The 16,538-nt window shown below is 44.6% G+C and overlaps 1 non-coding gene across 1 annotated transcript; it reads right to left on the bottom strand.

Moving 5' to 3' along the window:
* Window positions 1-10,417: 10,417 nt before the first annotated feature.
* TRNAV-CAC (transfer RNA valine (anticodon CAC)) lies at window positions 10,418-10,490 on the bottom strand. The gene has a single exon. It is a non-coding gene; the product is annotated as a tRNA-Val (tRNA).
* Between the last annotated feature and the right edge of the window lie 6,048 nt (window positions 10,491-16,538).

The raw sequence follows: 16,538 nt of genomic DNA, 5'->3' as shown, positions 1-16,538 counted from the left end.
CAGTTTTTGACAGAACCAACTAGAGGAAATAACTTGCTTGGCTTGGTTCTTGCTAGTAGGGAATCATTAATTAATAATCTTGAGGTTAATGATGAGCTTGGGGAAACTGATCACAAATCACTCAGTTTTAATATATGTATCATGGAATTACCCTAATAATGACAATCAAGTCTCTGTCTCTGACTTCCGCTTGGTGGATTTCACAGGACTGAGAAATTACCTGGGTGAGCTGGACTGGAATGACCTGACTATGGGTCAGGTAGGTTTACCTGGAGATTACCTGGAGAGGGTTTCAGGGGTCAATGCTCCCACTACCCAGTCTGAGACCAGGCCTCACTGTGGATCAGGGTCTGATCAACCAGGCTGTTACTGCTGGCCGCATGCAAGTTGACGTATGAACCACAGTCCGGTTGGTCAGGTACTGACTTTAGGTGCCTGTCCAGTGTCTTCTTGAAGACAGCCAGGGGTCTACTGGTAATCCCCCTTTATGTATGCTGGGAGGCCCCAGACACTTATTGTGTTGTCTCTCAGTGTACTCGTGGCGCCCCTGCTTTTCATCGGGGGAATGTTGCATCTCCTGCCGAGTCTTTTGCTTTCATATGGAGTGATTTTCATGTGCAGGTTTGGTACCAATCCCTCCAGGACCTTCCAAGTGTATATTATCATGTATCTCTCTCGCCTGCATTCGAGGGAATACAGATCAAGGACCTTCAACCGTTCCCAGTAGTTTAGGTACCTTATAGGTGGTGATGGTTGCCGATATGACATTTTCCAGAGCATAGTTCTAGCTGCTCAGACAACTTATGTTCTGAATACGGAAATCAGATCAAATAAAAATGATCCTAAATGGATAAACAATAGATTAAAACATCTCATTGGTCAAAAGTGAGGCATATATAGGCAAATCAAAAGAGGAGAGGGGCTGGAAGCAATGGCAACTCTAGTGTTAGCTTGTACAAGTACTTCAGAAATGTTCAATGCAACCTGGCTGTTGGGAAGAATTATAACTTTGTTTGGAGTGGTGTTGGTGCATGGAGAATTAATGATCTGAAGACCTTTTTTTAGTCTTTAATGAAAAAGGAAGGAGAATGTAAATCAGTGAAGGTTTGGTAAATGTATGTACATTCCTCGTCAAGAAACTCAGGACTACAAATTCGTTATTATGCTCTTAGGAAAAGTCCGATGATGATGCCTCTTTTGGTCTTGGTATCTTAACTGGAATAGAAGTGTGTGAGATCATTATTATTTGTAGGTTTTCGGTAAACTTGAAATCTTAGATTGTTATCTACTTTGTGGATGAGGACGTCTAGAAAAGGTAGCTTGTCACTGGACTCTTCTTCTAGTGTAAACTAGATAGCCTTGCCTGAAGATTCTGTACATCAAAACATTTGTGAGTTATTACGAGGACGTTGTCCATGTAATGTAACTAAGTGATGCTTGAGGCAATGATGTTGGCGAAGTGTTTAGCCTTTACGTGTTCCATGTACAAATTGGCTAAGACGGCACTGATGGGGGGCCCCATTCCCATGTCATAGGTTTGTTTGTAGAGCCTGTTATTGACAGAAAAACAGTTGAAATTAATGTCGAGTTCAATCAGGTCAACAAAATCTCCGGGATGTAGAGGAAAATGAAGGTCCTGATTGACTTTACATCACAGAACATCGATGGTTTGTGTGGTAGGTACTTTAGTGAAGAGGAAAGTCACGTCCAAGCTGCTTAGTTTCTTGTTTCGGATGGAGAGATTTTGGATGCAGTTGACAAGGTCACCTGAATGCTTAAGATGAGTGGGGCTGATGGTCCCCAGAAGGCAGGAAAGATGTTTGGTATGAACTCTGGCTAGTTTGTGTGGTGCACTGCCTATGCCTGATATGATTGGTCTGAGAGGAATATTATGTTTATGGGTCTTCGGTAAACCATACATGTATACTGGTTTAGGGTTGCTGGGTATCAAGTACAGAAGTTTCTTCCCGTCACTAGCGCATTTCAGTATTTGTCTGGTTTTATATAGGAAATCTTTGGTGAGCGTCTCCCACTGTTGTGTGTTGATGGGTTCATATGTGGACTGGTCATTCAAAAGGTCCATCATACTGGTGTTGTAGTCACTGGTGTTGAGTATGACAGTTCCACCTCATTTGTCGTCGGAGGTGACAATAATATTTGGGTCATTAGCAAGATCCTTCAGAGCGCTGATATAACGCCTGGGAAGATTAGTAGAAAAAGGCTCACATAAAACTGGGGTCGTATATAACCCTTCTGGAAGTTACTGTCACTGTGTCTGTGGTTTCTGGTGACTAAATGCAATTGATGGTTTGGGTTGCATAGATTAGTGGTAAATTCGAGACCCAGACTGAACATATGTTTCTCGTAATCAGTTAAGGTGCGTGGTGATAGGTTGTTTATTAAGGATTCTTTTCCCATTTCCTTCCATCAGCTGTTAGTGCAGAGGTACTGAAGCTTGTGAATGAGCAGGGATAACAGTAAGTAAGGGGAGGAGAAGGTAGAGAAAGTGACAGGCCCCATGCAGAGGCACGACCGTGCCACCAGTAGTTACAGGAAAAAATAAGGGAGATAATGGCCATGTACAACCGGGGCCCAGAGACACAGAGGGAAAGGCAGTGGGAGGAGGAGAGGGAAAAGTCAGTGTTTATTCATGGGCTCCAGGAGAGCGAAGGAAGGACATGTAATGAAAGATGGCAGAAAAACAAATCAAAACAGGAGATGGAAAACATCATCAAAGAAATAGGTGAGAAGGACATGATTGAGATAGTAAATTTTCAGGGTGGTACTTGAAGAGGAGAAATCAGCTGGTCAAACTGATTTTCAAGACAGAAATGGTGCAGAACAGGATCCTGCAAGAGAAACCACTGCTGAAGGAATCATCAACATACAAGAGGGTATTCCTAGACTGTGAAAGAACAAGAAGAGAACAATAGAAGCTGAGGGAGAGGACACAGGAACGAAAGGAGCTAGGAAGAGAGACAAGGACAGAGTCAGCAGAGGACAACCAGAGCAGGGCAGAGCAACACGACATGACAGAAGGAATAGATTCAGAAATGTCCCTGTTTGCAGATGTGAAGCTGATGAGAAGAATTCAGTCAGACAAGGACCAGGAAGAACTACAAAGGGATCTGGACAGGCTCCAGGCCTGGTCTAGAAACTTGCTCCTGGAGTTCAACCCCCACTAAGTGCAATGCCACGAAGATTGGGAGGGGCAAAGAAGACCTCAGACGAAGTACAGTCTAGGGGGGCCAGAAACTACAAACCTCATTCAAGGAAAATTATCTTGGCGTGAGTATAACACCAGGCACATCTCCTAAGGTGCACATCAACCAAATAACTGCTGCAGCATACGGGCGACAAGCAAACCTAAAAATAGCATTCCAACACCTCAATAAGGAGTCGTTCAGGACCCTGTACACCGTGTACTTTAAGCCTATATTGGAGTATGCAGCACCAGTTTGGAATCCACATCTATCCAAGCAGTTAAGGAAATTAGAGAAAGAGCAAAGGTTTGCAACAAGACTAGTTCCAGAGCTAAGGGTAATGTACTATGAGGAGAGGTTAAGGGAAATCGACCTGACGACACTGGAGGACAGGAGAGATGGGGGGGATATGATAAGGACATATAAAACACTGAGAGGAATCAACAAGGTGGATAGAGACAAGATGTTCCAAAGATGGGACACAGCAACAAGAGGTCACAGTCGGAAGTTGAAGACTCAGATGAACCACAGGGAGGTTAGGAAGTATTTCTTTCGTCACAGAGTTGTCAGGAAGTGGAATAGTCTGGAAAGTGACATAGTGGAAGCAGGATCCATATATAGCTTTAAGAAGAGGTATGATAAAGCTAATGAAGTGGGAAGAGTGACCCAGTAGCGACAAGTGAAGAGACGGGGCCAGGAGCTGTGACTCAACCCCTGCAACCACAACTTAGTACACACACACACACACACACACACCCACACACACACACACACACACACACACACACACACACACACACACACACACACACACACACTGACACACATCGTTATATGGCTAGATAGTGAAGTGTCGCAGGCTTATAATTTCGTGTAAACTTTTAACATAACAATAAATAACTAACAGAAGTCCCCTTGGCCCCCCCCCCCCCACCGCCTGACAGTTATAACCATACATTTCGCGTCAAAGATAACAAAATAATAATAAGTCTTGCACACCAAGGAATATACTTAGAATAACAAGACAAAACAAAATCTGTAAGAGAGTAAAATCCGCTCTTAAGAGATATCAACAAAAGAAGATAACGAACATTTAAAGATAACGTTTTATCTCACCTAGATAAAAAAAAAGCTAACAAATGAGTGTCATTGAAGAGGAACAACTGAGGTAACCTTAATGTAACTAGATTCAGAAGTTACATTCTTCTGGTTTATTTACACCACATACTTTCACTTCTCTCAGTATTGATCCCTAGTCCTTCCATATATATATATATATATATATATATATATATATATATATATATATATATATATATATATATATATATATATATATATATATATATATATATATGTGTGTGTGTGTGTGTGTGTGTGTGTGTGTGTGTGTGTGTGTGTGTGTGTGTGTGTGTGTGTGTGTGTGTGTGTGTGTGTGTGTGTGTGTGTGTGCATCACTCTTCGGAGTGTTCTACTTCCTGACAGCTCTAAGGATGAAGAAATGCTTCCTAACATTCTGAGTTTTATACTTCCAGTTGTGTCATCTTGTTCCTGTTTTCCTTGTCAATTCCTTTCGGTATTTTGTACCTCGTTATCATATCCACCTTAGCCCTCGTGTCCTCCAGTGTCATCAGGTTAAGTTCCCTCTGCACGTTCTCAAATTTCTTGATAAGCTTGACCAGGTGTGGGGTTTATACCGGTGATGCGTACTCCAATATGGGCCTGACGTACACTGTGTACAGTGTCCTGAATGACTCCTTACTTAGGTGTCGACAAGCTATTTTTAGATTTGCCAGACTCGCATTTGCTGCAGCAGTTATTTGGTTGATGTGCACCTCAGGGGATGTGCTTAGTATGATGCTCACCCTTAGGTCCTTCTCCTTGAGCGAGGTTTGCAGCTTTGCTCCTCTCTCCCCCCAGCCGGTACTCCGTCTACGATCTTTTTTGTCCTTCCCCAAGTTTCAAAACCTTGCTCTTGGTGTGCTTATACTCCAGGAGCCATTTATCGGACCAGGCTTGTAGTGTATCCAGATCCCTTTATAGATAGCCTTCCGTGATCATCGTCCGCTTGTATTCTTCTCATTAGTTTCACGTCGTCTGCGAACAGGGACATATCTGACTTTATCCCAGTTTCACGTTGTCTGCGAATAGGGATATCTCTGACTTTATCCCTTCTTTCGTGTCATTCACATATAGTACAAGAAACAGCATCGGCCCTAGGAGTGACCCCTGTGGAATCCCACTCTTCACATGCACCCATTCATCCATTCTGATACCTCGTCACGTACCATCCTTCCTCTGTCAGGTAATCCCTGGTCTGGTGAGGTGCTTTGCCTACCCACTCCTCAAGCTTTTGTACCAATCTCTTGTGCAGTATTGTGTCTAATGTAATCTACCCATCCCTCTCTCTTTCCTGTCTTCTGTTACCTTCTTTACTGCACGTATAAGTTCTGTCAAGCACCTTAACTACTGGGAACGCTTGGAAGCACTTGACTTGTACTCGTTGGAACGCAGGAGAGAGAGATATATCATAATCTACACTTGGAAAATCCTGGAAGGAATGGTCCCAAATCTGTACACAGAAATCACTCCCTACGAAAGTAAAAGACTGGGCAGGCGATGCAAAATGCCCCCAATAAAAAGTAGGGGCGCCATTGGTACACTAAGGGAAAACACCATAAGTGTCCGGGGTCCAAGACTGTTCAACAGCCTCCCATCAAGCATTAGGGGAATTGCCAATAAACCCCTGGCTGCCTTCAAGAGAGAGCTGGAAAGATACCTAAAGTTAGTGCCGGATCAGCCGGGTTGTGGCTCGTACGTTGGACTGCGTGCGGCCAGCAGTAACAGCCTAGTTGATCAGGCCCTGATCCATCGGGAGGCCTGGTCCTGGACCGGGCCGCGGTGGCGTTGATTCCCGGAATAACCTCCAAGTAACCTCCAGGTTACCTGGAGGTTACCTAGAATTTCGGTAGGTTTGTGACGCATGCTTTCCCTTTCCTGAAACCGTGCTGGCTGTCATATATGAACCCACTTCTTTCTGGATGCTCCACCACTCTTAGCATAGTGTATTGATAAGGCAAAGTTGAGTTCAAGTTCCTGGCTTTTTTAAACAGGTTCATCTACAACTGTTTTGTGTGTGTGTGTGTGTTAAACTACGTGTGTTATACTTCTTGAGTGTGTTGAGCTAAAACTCCTGGGCCTCTTGAAGGTGTTTATCTCCAGCTCCTGGAACTCTTGGAAGAATTGAATTTATACTTCCTAGGTCTCTTAAGGAAGTTAAGCTGCAGCTCCTCTGCTTCTTGAACGTTTCGTGATGCAAATACTGTGTTTTATGCGGTGAGTAGAGGGGGCTGGGGTTGTGGGATACGGGGATAACTTTCCCGCATAGCTGACCTATCTGGAGAAGTTATTATTATATGAATAACTAAAGTATAATGAACACTTGTCAGTGCTCAATAATAATCCACATGGAGACAGAAAATCGAGAGATTATATTTCGATCCCTTTCTGGGATCCTCTTATTATATTTATATGGAAATAGCTCAAATTCTTTGGATCAAGAGCCCCTCCCCGCCTCCATAGGTGCCATGTGAAGTATCATACATGGTAACACACGTGAAAATTACTTAAGATAACAAAAAAGTTAAAGTGACTTATTTCCATTGGAATTTTCGATAAACAGTCAGCGGATGTGTCGTAAGCTTGTTTATTCATCAGTCAGGCAAGTCACCACGCCTTACCACTACCTATCCTCTCTATGACAACTCAGAATCAAAGTCAAACTCCATGTCGAGGGATTCCTCTTGCGGGCGCTGTGTATCCTCTTCCAGGGATGCTGGAAGGTGTAGTGACTTTTTTTTCATCCTGGAGGCTGATTCACCTTAGCGGGATCAACTCTTGCAGGAAACCAGATAGCACTCTACACTGGGGCGTTGCTGCTGGTGTTGACCACGCAGGTATAATAATAATAATAATAATAATAATAATAATAATAATAATAATAATAATAATAATAATAATAATAATAATATCTTTATTTACTACAAGTTGTGTATGTTTGACTGTGCTTGTGTTTGTCCATGTCTGCTTATTTTTGTAGCAGTGGTCGTCCCCGTCTGCTCATTCTTATACTTGTGGTCGTTCCTGCCTGCTTATTCTTACACTTGTGGTCGTCCATGTCTGCTCATTTTTGTGCTTGTGGTCGTCCTTATCTGCTCATTCTTGAGCATGCGGTAGTCTCTGCTTATGCTTGTAGCAGTGGTTGTCTTGTTTGCTCTCTCTTGCACTAGTGGTCGTCTCTGCTTAGTTTTGTACTATTGGTCAGTAGGTACAGGCAAATACAGCACCTTTGGAGGGTACAAACCTAAAAATTTCATGTCTGTATCGCACGAACTGGAGGTGGCGGCTTGTGGAACGTAATCTCTGAGTAACTGAAAGACGTGAACTGTTAGGATTCTTTAATGTCTTCACATATAAGAATATCAACGCCCTCGGCTCAGTTACCCAAGGCACAGTACTCGCCCACACAATTTTTTCTTATCATCGTATTGGACATAGACAGGGCCATATATCATAGCACTATATCATCCTTTGACGCGTAGTCCACCGTCCCATAGCTAAGAACAGTATACTCCACTCTCCAATAGCTAAGAATAGTGTGGTCCACCGTCCCATACCTCAGCAATTTGTCACATGTCTAAACCGGGTGAAACTCAATAGCCCTTTGGTCCCCTTCCAGACTTGAGAGTGGGCATGATGAAGGGTGGATGTCAGGGAGGATAGGTGGGTATGTGGGATGGTGGGTGGGTAAGTGGGATGGTGGGTGGGTTTGTGGGAGGGTGGGAGGGTGTGGCAGGGCGGCTCCAAGACACTGCCTAGTGTGGGGAGGTATGGGGAAGTTAAGCCTACAAATATTTCCGTCAGCCACTCCAAATTCCACCATGATGAATTCATAGGTAAGTTTATGTAGGTACAGACACACATAGGTACAGTTATCATACCATAAGGGACATTACCAATAGACTCCTGGCTGTCTTCAGACAGCTGGACAGACACCTAAATTCAGTCAGTACCTGACCAGTCGGGTTTTGGTTCGTATGTTGGATTGCGTGAGGCCAGCAGTAACAGCCTGGATGATCAGGCCCCGATGCACTGTGAGGCCTGTTCATAGACCGGAGTTGACTCCCAATAAAAGAACACTGCCACAACTTGTCAGTAATCCCCGAGTCTCTTATCCGAGCGTAGAATAAATTCATTATGTTTTAGCTGGGTGTTCGGTTGGGTTAACGGGGTTTCAAGCCTGTCAACTACACTAGGGTCATTAAGTCTTAACCTCACCCACCTCTACCTGGAGGGTATTCCGGGGATCAACGCCTCCGCGGCCCGATCCACGACCAGGCCTCCCGGTAGATCAGAGCCTGATCAACCAGGCTGTTAATGCTAGCCACACGTAGCCCAACCGACTCCAACATATGAACCACAGCCCGGCTGATCCGGCACTGAGCACTAAACACAATACAAATTTTGATTTCATTTCTCGTACCTCGATGGGTAGCGCACTCAACATTGAGGGCCCTGGTTCGATCCCCGGTACGGGTGGAAACATTAGGACGTGTTTCCTAAAGACACCTGCTGTCCATGTTCACCTAGCAGTAAGTAGGTACCTGGGTGTTAGCCGACTGGTGTGGGTCGCATCCTGGTGACAAAATTGACCTAATTTGTCGGAAATACTCTATGTAACAAGGGGTTTTCTTTATATCAGTATGGCATTGATGTCAGCTATGGTCTGTATAAGTTGCATCATTTACTTGTAGAAATAAAGATTATTATTATTATTATTATTATTATTATTATTATTATTATTATTATTATTATTATTATTACAACCAGAGAGTCACAGGTAGACCCCTAAACCGTCTAGCCCTCTTCCCAACTAGGGAGCCAGCCCTTAGCCCCACCCCTGCCCATTATAGATATTCTGGAGCCGCCCTTGATGTAAGGGGAGGGGAGGGGAGGGGAGGGGAGGGGAAGGGTGAGGGACGTTGGTTGGGGAGGATGGTGGAGGACGGTGAGTAGGTGTAAAAGAGGGAGGATGGTGCATCAGGAGTATGAGAGATGGAAAGTAGGGCGTTAGCAACTAGTAAGTAAGTAAGTAAGTAAGTAAGTTTATTCAGGTATACACAAATACAGTTACATAGAATTATCATACATAGCAGCATATGTGTAGAGAACCTGGGATAACCCAAAAAAGTCAGTGTGAAAGGGTGGAAAGTAGGGTGTTAGCAACTAGCCAGTGTGAAAGGGTGGAAAGTAGGGTGTTAGCAACTAGCCAGTGTGAAAGGGTGGAAAGTAGGGTGTTAGCAACTAGCCAGTGTGAAAGGGTGGAAAGTAGGGTGTTAGCAACTAGCCAGTGTGAAAGGGTGGAAAGTAGGGTGTTAGCAACTAGCCAGTGTGAAAGGGTGGAAAGTAGGGTGTTAGCAACTAGCCAGTGTGAAAGGGTGGAAAGTAGAGTGTTAGCAACTAGCCAGTGTGAAAGGGTGGAAAGTAGGGTGTTAGCAACTAGCCAGTGTGAAAGGGTGGAAAGTAGGGTGTTAGCAACTAGCCAGTGTGAAAGGGTGGAAAGTAGGGTGTTAGCAACTAGCCAGTGTGAAAGTCATGCTCTTTACCCAGTAACCCTTCAAGGTCAACCTTGAGCGCCTGTGACCACACGTGGCGTCATTGTTATGTGTTAAGTAACCCGAGGAAGGAGACTCACTGTAGTTCCATCACTGCCAGCAGTAACAGTCTGCTCGATCAGGTTCTGATCTACCACAATGCCTGGTCGTGGTCTGGGTCGTTGGGGCGTTGACCCTTGGAACAATCCATCAGGGAGACTCCAGACAGAACCGAAGTAGATTCCAGCTAGACTACCAGGTAGATCCCAGGTAGACTCCAGGTAGAAGCAGGTAGACTCTAGACAGACCCTAGGTAGACCCCAGGTAGACCCCAGGTAGACCTCAGGTAAACTCCAGGTAGACTCCAGGTAAATCCCGGATAGATTCCAGGTAGACCCCCAAGTAGACTCCAGGTAGACTCCAGGTAGACCCCAGGTAGACCTAGGTAAACTCCAATTAATATTTTCTTAATTTGAAATTTTCTTAACTAGACAGCTAAGACAATGCCATCTAACGGACATTTATTAACTATTTTACCAAATTATCAACAAAAACAACACGTGTTTCCGCCCGGGATCGAACCGGGGACCTTGCGCGTGTGAGGCGCACGTGATAACCACTACACTACGGAAACTGTGCTAGCTACTTTCCAAGAAAAAGCATTTCCTTCCGGTTAAAAATCCTCCAGGATGGGTCGCATCCTGGGGTGATACCGAGAGACACTGAACAACAATGTCTGCCAGAGACTGAAAATTTGTGGTAAATTATCATACATAACAGCATATGTGTAGATTACCTAGGATAATCCAGAAAAATTCAGTGACTCTCTCTCTCTCTCTCTATCTATCTCTATTATTAAAACAATAAAAGGAGATATACTAGGAATAAGGTAAACTGAGTTATTTACATTAACATAAAAGAGAGGACCAGCTTACAATAGGGACATAAATGTTAGTTGTACAAGAACTTATTCTCCTCCCTTTCTGTAGCTACATTCCTCAGACACCTTTTGGCACTCATCTTGAACTGGTTCATGCTATGACTGGCTTTGACATGTGCGGGCAGTCTGTTCCATTCCTTTATTGCTGTACAATAAAAGGTGTTTGAAGCCTGGCCACTGACTGTGGCTACTACAAAGTTGTGTTCTCTCCCCCTAGTACTATGATTGCCTTGGTTCCCAACCTTGACAAAATTGACAGCAAGATATTCTGGACACTGTTTGTCAGCAATTTTATAAACTTGATTTAACTTCAGCTGTTTTACTGTCTTCAACATTCAGCATATCCAATTGCTGTAATTCATCCTGGCCTACATGTTCTCTTGGACCCAGGCCTACATGTTCTCTTGGACCCAGGCCTACATGTTCTCTTGGACCCAGGCCTACATGTTCTCTTGGACCCAGGCCTACATGTTCTCTTGGACCCAGGCCTACATGTTCTCTTGGACCCAGGCCTACATGTTCTCTTGGACCCAGGCCTACATGTTCTCTTGGACCCAGGCCTACATGTTCTCTTGGACCCAGGCCTACATGTTCTCTTGGACCCAGGCCTACATGTTCTCTTGGACCCAGGCCTACATGTTCTCTTGGACCCAGGCCTACATGTTCTCTTGGACCCAGGCCTACATGTTCTCTTGGACCCAGGCCTACATGTTCTCTTGGACCCAGGCCTACATGTTCTCTTGGACCCAGGCCTACATGTTCTCTTGGACCCAGGCCTACATGTTCTCTTGGACCCAGGCCTACATGTTCTCTTGGACCCAGGCCTACATGTTCTCTTGGACCCAGGCCTACATGTTCTCTTGGACCCAGGCCTACATGTTCTCTTGGACCCAGGCCTACATGTTCTCTTGGACCCAGGCCTACATGTTCTCTTGGACCTAGGTCCAGGATGAATCTTACCATTTTGTTTTGGGTGATTTGTAGTCTATCTTCCAGTTTTTTTGTCAAGGCAGAGTACCAAGAAGAGCAAGTGTAATCCATATGGCATTGTATAAGGGCTAGACATAGGGTCCTGCCAGCCTCAGTAGGTAGACACTGTGCTTGTCTATACAGGAACTTCAGTCTGGTATTCGCTTTCTTTACTACACTCTTCCCTATCAGTTCTCCTGACATGCATGGGTCAAAGGGAATTCCCAGATATTTTACTGAGGAAACCAAGGTGATGGGTTCCCCATTACACTGGACATTAAAATTATTTACCCTTCTCAGTTTATGTTTCGTGCCACAGAGTATGGCTTCAGTTTTCCCGAGGTGTAACGATAGTTTGTTGTCTACTAACCATTTGCTGCAGGACTCCAGTTCCTATGTTAATACATTAGCTATATCTTGTGGGTCTTTACCTGACACTAACAGAGCACTGTCATCCACATACAATAGGTGCCACAGAGTATGGCTTCAGTTTTTGTTGTTCATTCTGTTTTGTTTTTGTTTTTAAATATTTACTTGGACGGTCAATTGTTCCATGTAGGATTCACACAAACACGCACACACACACACACACACACACACACACACACACACACACACACACACACACACACACACACACACACACACACACACACTACAAGAGAGAGAGGAGAGGAAGAACCAGCAAGGCTAGACTTAGTATTCACCTTGAGTAGTGCAGATATCGAGGACATCACATATGAAAGACCCCTTGGGGCCAGCGATCATGTGGTTTTAAGCTTCGAATACACAGTAGAGCTACAAGTGGAGGGAGAAGCAGGAAGGCCAGGACGAATGAAGCCAAACTACAAGAAAGGGGACTACACAGGAATGAGGAACTTCCTGAACGGGGTTCAGTGGGACAGAGAACTGGCAGGGAAGCCAGTTAATGAGATGATGGAATATGTAGCAACAAAATGCAAGGAGGCTGAGGAGAGGTTTGTACCCAAGGGTAACAGGAATAATGAAAAAGCCAGGATGAGCCCATGGTTTACCCAAAGGTGCAGGGAGGCAAAAACCAAGTGTGCTAGGGAATGGAAGAAATATAGAAGGCAAAGGACTCAGGAGAATAAGGAGAGCGGTCATAGAGCCAGAAACGAATATGTACAGATAAGAAGGGAGGCCCAAAGACAATATGAAAATGACATAGCGGCGAAAGCCAAATCTGACCCGAAACAGTTGTACAGCCACATCAGGAGGAAAATAACAGTCAAGGACCAGGTAATCAGGCTAAGGAAGGAAGGAGGAGAGACAACAAGAAATGACCATGAAGTATGTGAGGAACTCAACAAGAGATTCAAAGAAGTGTTCACAGAGGAGACAGAAGGGGCTCCAGAAAGACGGAGAGGTGGGGCACACCACCATGTGCTGGACACAGTGCACACAACCGAGGAAGAAGTGAAGAGGCTTCTGAGTGAGCTAGATACCTCAAAGGCAATGGGGCCAGATAACATCTCCCCATGGGTCCTGAGAGAGGGAGCAGAGGCGCTATGTGTACCCCTAACAACAATATTCAATACATCTATCGAAACAGGGAGATTGCCTGAGGCATGGAAGACAGCAAATGTAGTCCCAATCTTTAAAAAAGGAGACAGACATGAAGCATTAAACTACAGACCAGTGTCACTGACATGTATAGTATGCAAAATCATGGAGAAGATTATCAGGAGAAGAGTGGTGGAACACCTAGAAAGGAATGATCTCATCAACAGCAGCCAACATGGTTTCAGGGACGGGAAATCCTGTGTCACAAACCTACTGGAGTTCTATGACATGGTGACAGCAGTAAGACAAGAGAGAGAGGGGTGGGTGGATTGCATATTCTTGGACTGCAAGAAGGCGTTTGACACAGTTCCACACAAGAGATTGGTGCAAAAACTGGAGGACCAAGCAGGGATAACAGGGAAGGCACTACAATGGATCAGGGAATACTTGTCAGGAAGACAGCAGCGAGTCATGGTACGTGGCGAGGTGTCAGAGTGGGCACCTGTGACCAGCGGGGTCCCACAGGGGTCAGTCCTAGGACCAGTGCTGTTTCTGGTATTTGTGAACGACATGACGGAAGGAATAGACTCTGAGGTGTCCCTGTTTGCAGATGACGTGAAGTTGATGAGAAGAATTCACTCGATCGAAGACCAGGCAGAACTACAAAGGGATCTGGACAGGCTGCAGACCTGGTCCAGCAATTGGCTCCTGGAGTTCAATCCCACCAAGTGCAAAGTCATGAAGATTGGGGAAGGGCAAAGAAGACCGCAGACGGAGTACAGTCTAGGGGGCCAGAGACTACAAACCTCACTCAAGGAAAAAGATCTTGGGGTGAGTATAACACCAGGCACATCTCCTGAAGCGCACATCAATCAAATAACTGCTGCAGCATATGGGCGCCTAGCAAACCTCAGAACAGCATTCCGACATCTTAATAAGGAATCGTTCAGGACCCTGTACACCGTGTACGTTAGGCCCATATTGGAGTATGCGGCACCAGTTTGGAACCCACACCTAGCCAAGCACGTAAAGAAACTAGAGAAAGTGCAAAGGTTTGCAACAAGACTAGTCCCAGAGCTAAGAGGTATGTCCTACGAGGAGAGGTTAAGGGAAATCAACCTGACGACACTGGAGGACAGGAGAGATAGGGGGGACATGATAACGACATACAAAATACTGAGAGGAATTGACAAGGTGGACAAAGACAGGATGTTCCAGAGATTGGACACAGTAACAAGGGGACACAGTTGGAAGTTGAAGACACAGATGAATCACAGGGATGTTAGGAAGTATTTCTTCAGCCACAGAGTAGTCAGTAAGTGGAATAGTTTGGGAAGCGATGTAGTGGAGGCAGGATCCATACATAGCTTTAAGCAGAGGTATGATAAAGCTCACGGTTCAGGGAGAGTGACCTAGTAGCGATCAGTGAAGAGGCGGGGCCAGGAGCTCGGACTCGACCCCCGCAACCTCAACTAGGTGAGTACAACTAGGTGAGTACACACACACACACACACACACACACACACACACACACACACACACACACACACACACACACACACACACACACACACACACACACACATTATTTCCACAAGTACATGTACAGGTATACAGACCATAGCTGACGTCAGTGACATACTACTATCTAGAAAGCCGCTTGTTATGCTGAGCATTTCGGGCAAATTAGGTCAGTTTTGTCCCCAGGATGCGACCCACACCAGTCGACTAACACCCAGGTGCCCAATTTACTGATGGGTGAACAGGGACAGCAAGTGTCTTAAGGAAACACGTCCTAATGTTTCCAGCCGTACCAGGGATCGACCCCCCCTAACCTTAGTGTGTGATTGTAATAAAGTTGGTAGAATTACCGATAATATGTAAAGTAAAAGGACACAAGTGCAATTAATGTGACATTTATTGTGGCAACGTTTCGCTCTCCAGGAGCTTTATCAAGCCTTTACAAACAATACATGGACACATGGACACAGAGGGTATATACCCTCTGTGTCCATGTATTGGAGAGCGAAACGTTGCACAATAAAATGTCACATTAGTTGCACTTGTGTCCTTTTACTTTACACTTAGTGTGTGACCTGAGTGCACTAGCAATTGAAATACGGGACACCTATTTGTGATTACATAGGCATATGAGGTAATTAATTAATAGGGCGATAGGCCTGCTTCATGCTTCCAGTCCCTGGTTATTCCTGTTTATTTATTGACAGTGGTCATTACAATTATGTTTTATAAGTTCATGCAACTTTACCTAACCTAACCTAATCCAATATAACATAACCTAACCTAACATAGCCTAGTATAACCTAACCTAACCTAACCTTACTAGCTTGTACTACTTGGTCAGATGCCGTTCTCCTTCCTTAAGTGAATGTGACCTGACCTGACTAGGTTGGGGCTTGGACCTGCCTCGCATGGGCCAGTAGGCCTACTGCAGTGTTCCTTCTTTCTTATGTTCTTATGTAAACTAATATAACCTAACCTAACCTAATATAATCTAACCTAACCTAACTTAACCTAAGATAATGTAACCTAGCCTAATATAACCTGAATTGACCTGAATGAAAAGTAAAAAGAGAATGAAACAGAAATGTTGAGAAACTGACGTTAGAAAAACGTAAAAAACGTACGTTTTAAATGGAGAATTGATTGTAGACGTCACACATGTAATTTGTCTGGCGCGAGTTTGATCCACCAGGAGGCCTGGTCTGGGACCAAAACTGCAGGGGCATTGATCCCTGAAAATATCCCTCAATTATGCTTTAGGCATCCTTAAGACATTCTTCCAGTATTCTTTAGGTATCCTTAATACATATTTAACGAATCCTTCAGGTATCATTCAGGTATCATTCGAGTATCATTCGGGTATCATTCGGGTATCATTCTGGTATTATTCCGGTATTTTTTCTAACTACAAAGACTACTTCTTACCTCCCCGCTGTGGTAAAGGCTGAGGGACCGAACACCTTATCAAACTCTCTCCTTCACCAGCCTCTGGTGTATCGGTCACCTCTGTATCCGACTGAAGAAGCCTGCTGCTCAGGCGAAACGTTTCGTCAACAAAAACACCAGGTGCTGCACATCTCTTGTTTATCGCTAATGTAGACATTAATAATACGACTATTCAGTAGTCATTAAGGATCCCTACTGGTTCATAAGGTTTCAAGCCTATCGACTACTCGAGGGTCATTAAGGCTGCACGTAACCTGTTTGCCACCAGACAAAAGTACT

This window comes from Cherax quadricarinatus, unplaced genomic scaffold (genome assembly GCF_038502225.1).
Source record: "Cherax quadricarinatus isolate ZL_2023a unplaced genomic scaffold, ASM3850222v1 Contig3758, whole genome shotgun sequence".
Classification (NCBI taxonomy): Eukaryota; Metazoa; Arthropoda; class Malacostraca; order Decapoda; family Parastacidae; genus Cherax; species Cherax quadricarinatus.
Note: the sequence above shows the minus strand (reverse complement) of the source record. Positions and strands in the feature narration are given on the sequence as shown.